This window comes from Orbicella faveolata, unplaced genomic scaffold (genome assembly GCF_042242905.1).
Source record: "Orbicella faveolata isolate gen_17 unplaced genomic scaffold, um_ofav_v1 contig_14, whole genome shotgun sequence".
Lineage (NCBI taxonomy): Eukaryota > Metazoa > Cnidaria > Anthozoa > Scleractinia > Merulinidae > Orbicella > Orbicella faveolata.
In genome coordinates this window covers 22,757,507-22,763,621 of record NW_028301541.1, presented here as the reverse complement: position 1 = coordinate 22,763,621, position 6,115 = coordinate 22,757,507, and positions in this window count along the sequence as shown.

Below are 6,115 nucleotides of genomic sequence, written 5' to 3'. Positions count from 1 at the left end.
TCTGAAAAAAGAATTGTGTCCTGCATGGGGTAAACGGTGCAATGCATGCGGGAAAATGAATCACTGGAAGGGCTCTGTGGTCTGTGAGACGAAAGGAAAGGTGCACCTAGTGAATCAGGCCTGTGACTCCTCTGACTCCGACTCGGATGTGGCCTCTGTAAAGACCCTTAATGCTTTTGTCAATGGTGTTGCATCTAGGAAGGATAAGCCAATCTATTGTGAAATGAACATTAACTCCAGCCCAGTCAAACTGCAAATAGACTGTGGAGCTACTGTCAGCATCATTCCCAGAAATTGCATAGGCAACAGTGAAATTCAGCCATCCAACATTTCCCTCGAAATGTGGAACAAAGCACAAATGAAAGCACTTGGTACCTGTAAACTCCTCCTAGAGAACCCCAAAACCTCCAAGAAGTACATGGTGAAGTTTGTTGTTGTTGAAGCTGAACTAACCCCATTGCTGAGTCGCAAGGCAGCTGAGAAGATGAAGCTGATCACAGTCAACTATGATAAGTTTGAAAGTGTTAATGGAGTAGTTAAAGGCCAGCAAGACGTCTTAAAAGCTTTTCCTGATGTATTCAATGGCGACATTGGCACCTTATCTGGCTCTGTACGTCTGACCATCAAGCCCGATGCAGAGCCGGTACTTCGTCCACCGAAAAGGCTGCCTGTTGAGCTGCGAGACCAGGTTAAGCAGGAGCTTGACAGACTGGTCGGGGTAGGAGTTCTCGCTCCCGTAGATGAACCCACCGACTGGGTAAATCAGATGGCAATTGCAACCAAAAAGGATGGAAGTCTTCGGATCTGCATAGATCCACGATCCCTTAACCTCGCGTTAAAGCGGGAACACTACCAGCTTCCTGTACTGGATGACATCTTCCCTGACCTTGCAAAGGCGAAAGTTTTCAGCAAAGTTGATCTGAGTCATGGTTATTGGCACTGTACCTTGGAAGAAGAGTCCAGTCTGCTTACCACTTTCTCTACCCCATTCGGGAGGTACAGGTGGAGACGTCTTCCCTTTGGACTCTCTGTTAGCTCTGAGATCTTCCAAAAACGACTCCATCAAGCCCTGGAAGGACTGGTGGGTGTTGCCTGTATAGCTGATGACATATTGATCTATGGTGTTGGAGACACCATTGAGGATGCCACGCAGGACCATGACAGAAACCTCACATCACTCCTCCAGCGCTGCGAAGAGAAATCCATCCGCCTCAACAAGGAGAAAGTGACCCTGAGAGTGAAACAACTGGATTTCATGGGGCACCAACTCACTACAGAGGGTCTGAAACCAGATCCAAGTAAGGTAGAAGCTATCCTAAAGCTGCAAACACCAAAGACCAAGGAGGACATTGAAAGACTTAACGGAACTGTTAATTATCTTGCAAAATTCCTTCCAAAGCTTTCCCAAGTAATGGAACCACTCAGAAGACTTACACAAAAGGGAGTCGAATGGTACTGGGGCGATGCTGAAGACAAAGCTTTCAATGAAGTGAAGCAACTAGTCACCCAAGCTCCAATCCTTGCCTACTACAGTCCTGACAAAGAGCTTGTTATACAGTGTGATGCCAGCAGCCTGGGAATTGGTGCCGCACTTATGCAAGAAGGTCGACCACTGGCATACGCTAGCAGAGCACTTACAGATCCTGAGACCCGTTATGCCACCATAGAAAAGGAGATGCTTGCTATTGTCTTTGCACTGGAGAAGTGGCACCACTTTGCCTTTGGTCGCCGGGTAGTTGTCAGATCGGACCACAAGCCACTTGAAGCCATCACCAAAAAACCGCTTGACAGGGCACCGAAACGTCTACAAGGCATGTTGCTCAGAAGTCTGGCCTATGACATAGAAGTGCAGTATTCTCCGGGTCACACACAGCACTTGGCAGACATGATGAGCCGATCATACCTACCAGCTGATGGCCAAGAAACCTGCAATGAATTTGAAGTTGTCAATGCCGTCCAATTCCTGCCCATTGGACAAGGGAAGTTACAGAAGTTTCGAGTGGAGACTGAACAAGACGACACCTTACAAGCCCTGAAGAGCACCATACTGAAAGGCTGGTCTGAGGACAAGTCCAACGTTCCTTCCCAACTGGTCCCCTACTACAGCATGAGAGATGAGCTCAGCATTTATGATGGGCTCGTTTTCAAAGGTGAGCGCCTTGTTGTACCCCAGGGACTTAGGGCCGAAGTAAAGAGAGACATACATGCATCCCATGCTGGTGTTGAAGGCTGTCTCAGGAGGGCACGGGAAAGTGTGTATTGGCCTGGCATGAACTCTGAACTCAGACACTGGATTTCAACCTGCGAGCCCTGTAGGCTGTTTGAAATCTCGCATGGCAAAGAGACCCTCATGTCCCATGAAGTGCCACAGAGGCCGTGGGAGAAAGTAGCTGTTGATCTATTCTCCCTGAACCAGACAGACTACCTGGTGACGGTGGATTACTATAGTGGCTATTGGGAACTGGACAAGCTGCACCGTGTAGATGCTGAGACTGTGGTGAAGAAACTCAAGGCTCATTTTGCCAGACATGGCAGTCCATGTCAGCTCGTAAGTGACAATGGTGCTCAATTTACAGCTGCAGAATTCAAGAGAATGACAAAGACCTGGGACATTGAGCATAGTGTTACATCCCCCTACAACAGCTAAGCCAATGGCAAGGCAGAGGCAGCTGTCAAATCTGCCAAACGACTGCTTCGCAAGACTGCCAAAGCTGGAGACGATTTCTACTTGGGGCTCCTTGCTGAACGCAACACCCCATCACAAGGCATTGGAAGCAGTCCAGTCCAGAGGCTCATGAATAGAAGAACAAGAACTCTACTGCCTACAACTAGCACCCTGTTGGAGCCAAGGACACTCAACTCGGCTCACGAGAGAGAGAAATTGAAGGAAGTCCAGCAAAGGCAAGCCCGGTATTACAACACCAACGCCCGAGATCTACCCCCTCTGAGCGAGGGTGACACTGTGCGAATGAAGCCGTTTGTACTGGGAAAAAAGGAGTGGAAGAAGGGAGTTGTCGTGGAAAGGCTCGATGAGAGGTCATATGAAGTGGAGACAGGAGATGGGACCTCTTACAGACGAAACAGAGTTCATCTGAAGAGAACCAATGAGCTGCCTCCTGAGGTTACTACTAATTTACCACCACAAGTCTCAAACACTCCTGACACAACCGGTGACTCAACTTGTCAAGGAGAGTCAAGCAGCACCCTGGATACCGGTACTTCCTTTGTTGAACTCAACCGAGAGATAGCTGAGTCGGACTGTGGTGTGATAACAAGGACCCGCTCAGGACGGATTGTAAAAAGACCATCCTATCTCGCAGATTACAATACTTGACTGTCATGCTTCTTGGCCTCAGTTACTGAACCTTGAGTACTGAACACTGAACCTAACTTTAGCATCGCATGTTTGATTAGTTTGTTGAACACTTGTTATGGCTCACTATTATTGAACATTGACATTTGAATACTAAAGAGACTTAATAGAACTTGCTGTGTGGCTACAAGGCCAGGCCCATGATCATTGGACTTTGAAGGGGTTATAGACATTGAACACTTGCCAATGAACATTTATTATGCTAGATTTGCATGGCTCATTATTTTCTTATTTTATTTTATTTCATATTTCATTTTTACTTGTTTTTTCTATATTGGGGGAGATGTGACATGTTGCGTGACATATCGTTACATCGTTACGTCATTTAGTTCCCGTATGTTAGATGGCGTCAGTTCCATGTGGACTTCACTTGAAATAAAGCCTGTGCTTGTGTTTTCTTGCCGGACTTCTGTTGTCCCGTCTTTCTTGAGTTAGCTGATTGATACAAAATAACTGTATATATCTTACAGATTCAGCTTGGAAGTAAACACTATTTTCCACGTGATCTTTTTTTGCTGATGATTGCGAATAAAATGTCCCTCCCTTAAACCACATGCAAAACTACGTGGTTCTCCGCACATGGAATAAATGTGGAGATTGCAAAGCCTTGCTTCTTCATTCCCCTAGCGGAAACATAATTACAGAGAGTACCTTTGTCCTTTTGGTTCAAATTATCACACTCTTCAAAAGCACCACGTCATGCTTGCAGAAAAGAAGTCCTTTCGGCGTATTTTAAATACAAGTGGTCTTAAGCCGACACTAAAGTATCTATTGTGAACGCCTTAGTAACACTCGATTTTAGGAACAGGCTCGGCAGAAATCTGATTCCTCTGACTAAGTAACGAGAAAAACAAAGTACTTCATCAACAACAGAGGACAGCGTGTTGTGTTAGCTTACATGAAGTATTGTTCAAATTGGTTACGGGCGAGGAGCATGTTGGTTATTAAAGATGGGTCTTGAAGTAAACACGTGTTGTTCACCCAAGAACACTTTAGATCCAGATAAACCGCCAAATTAACAGCCAATTATCACCTTGGGACTAGCGCAGCCTGAAATAAATCGGTTAGTATAATGAGCTGTGATAAATATTACTTCGCTGTAATCTCTAATCAGCTCCAAATGGCCAGTTCCCTTTATTACACGCGAATGCAGGGAATCATGGTAATTGTATTCATCAAAACAAATATCCAGTCTAAGATGATGAAAACATTTACCATGATCCCTGCGCGCGCTTCTCATACGAGTAATTGGCCATCATCAACAAGCCAGAATTTCTGCAATTTTGTGTGCGTGTTGAAATGTTAGTAGCCTATGACTGAGCTATTTAATCTTTCCGGAACGACTTATAATTAATTGAGCTTTCAATTTGCTAGCGTATTAAAAGCAAAAGTATGTTTTATAGCAACAAGTACCGGATGGCACAATTATGTATTAGGTTGCTGTGAAACTTGGTTGAAATTCCATCTTCCTCTTGAAAGATCTATTTTCTTTCTCAAAATCAGTTCATTGTCAAGTGTGAAAGTGAACAGAAGAAAGATAATCATCAACTGGAGGATACAACCTTGATACGCCACTGAATTCTCCAAACTTAAGGAAATGTGTTGTTCAATTCGTGACGAGATTTGACATTTTCAGATTGATTTTATGCTGGGTTAAAGTCAGGTTATCTCTACGACACTGCTACTTCTCCTGTGCTCTTCTAAACAAAAGAAACACTTGAATACATATTATTTGTTTTCAAAAAAGGAGAAATCCTTTTGCTATGTACGTGTGTTCGTGTGTGGTAGTTGAAAGAAGAACACAGAATTATCTTTTTCGCATTGTTGATACAAATGATAATAAATTTATCACAGATGCAGAAACTATCCATTTCAGCGGTATCAAATTTGTCAGATTGTGTTTAAAAATAAACTTGAAATAATTAATCCTTTTAAACCCATAGAACGTAACACCTTCCCAGTCCAAAGTCAAGATTAATTGCGGATTTAAAACATGATGGTGTCAAAGAGCAAGCAGTGGCGGATCCAGACCTTGAGCTAAGGGGAGGGGGTGGAGTGGGGAGCGGTTTTGTTTTGCTAGCCCTGCCGGCTTTTCTTGCTTCAATGATTTCTTCTTTTTTACCCAAAATAAGGGGGGACTCGGGCCCGCCCACCCACCCCCCCCCCCTCTAGATCAACCACTGGCAAGGCTAAAAAATTACTTTGAAACGATTATGTAAAGAGCAGAACATAAAAAGATTACCTCAGGGTTCACAGTGAAAGAATCAATTAAACTAAACGTCTTCAGAGCTTTGAGCCGGGGGGAGATTCTCCGTTATATGGGCAATATGGGTATGTGCAACCCTAAAAGGTTTGCTTTTGTAGCCGTTTTGGTCAGAAATAGGGTATCTGTTTTGGCCATTTTGGCCTGAGGGTATGGGTAGGGTATGGTTTTCGCACTCTAGTCTTGAAACAAACGCCCTTAACAATGCCGTTAACATCGGTCAAACTAGGAAAATAATTAGTATAAGACAGGTTTAAAACTGGGCATCGAATGTTTCGTCAGGTCATAAATAGGGTAGGGAAAATCGCAGATTTTGGTCCTAAACAGGGTATGGGTTTTGAGAAGCGGGCCACACACCTCTACCCAATTTTTCTGAAAGTCCCCCCCCCCCCCCCCCTTCCACTCTCCGAGACTTTGACTGGCTTTGAGTCCTGTGTTCTAGTCACGCGCTTCGTTGAAGACATGCCGTCACGTTGAAG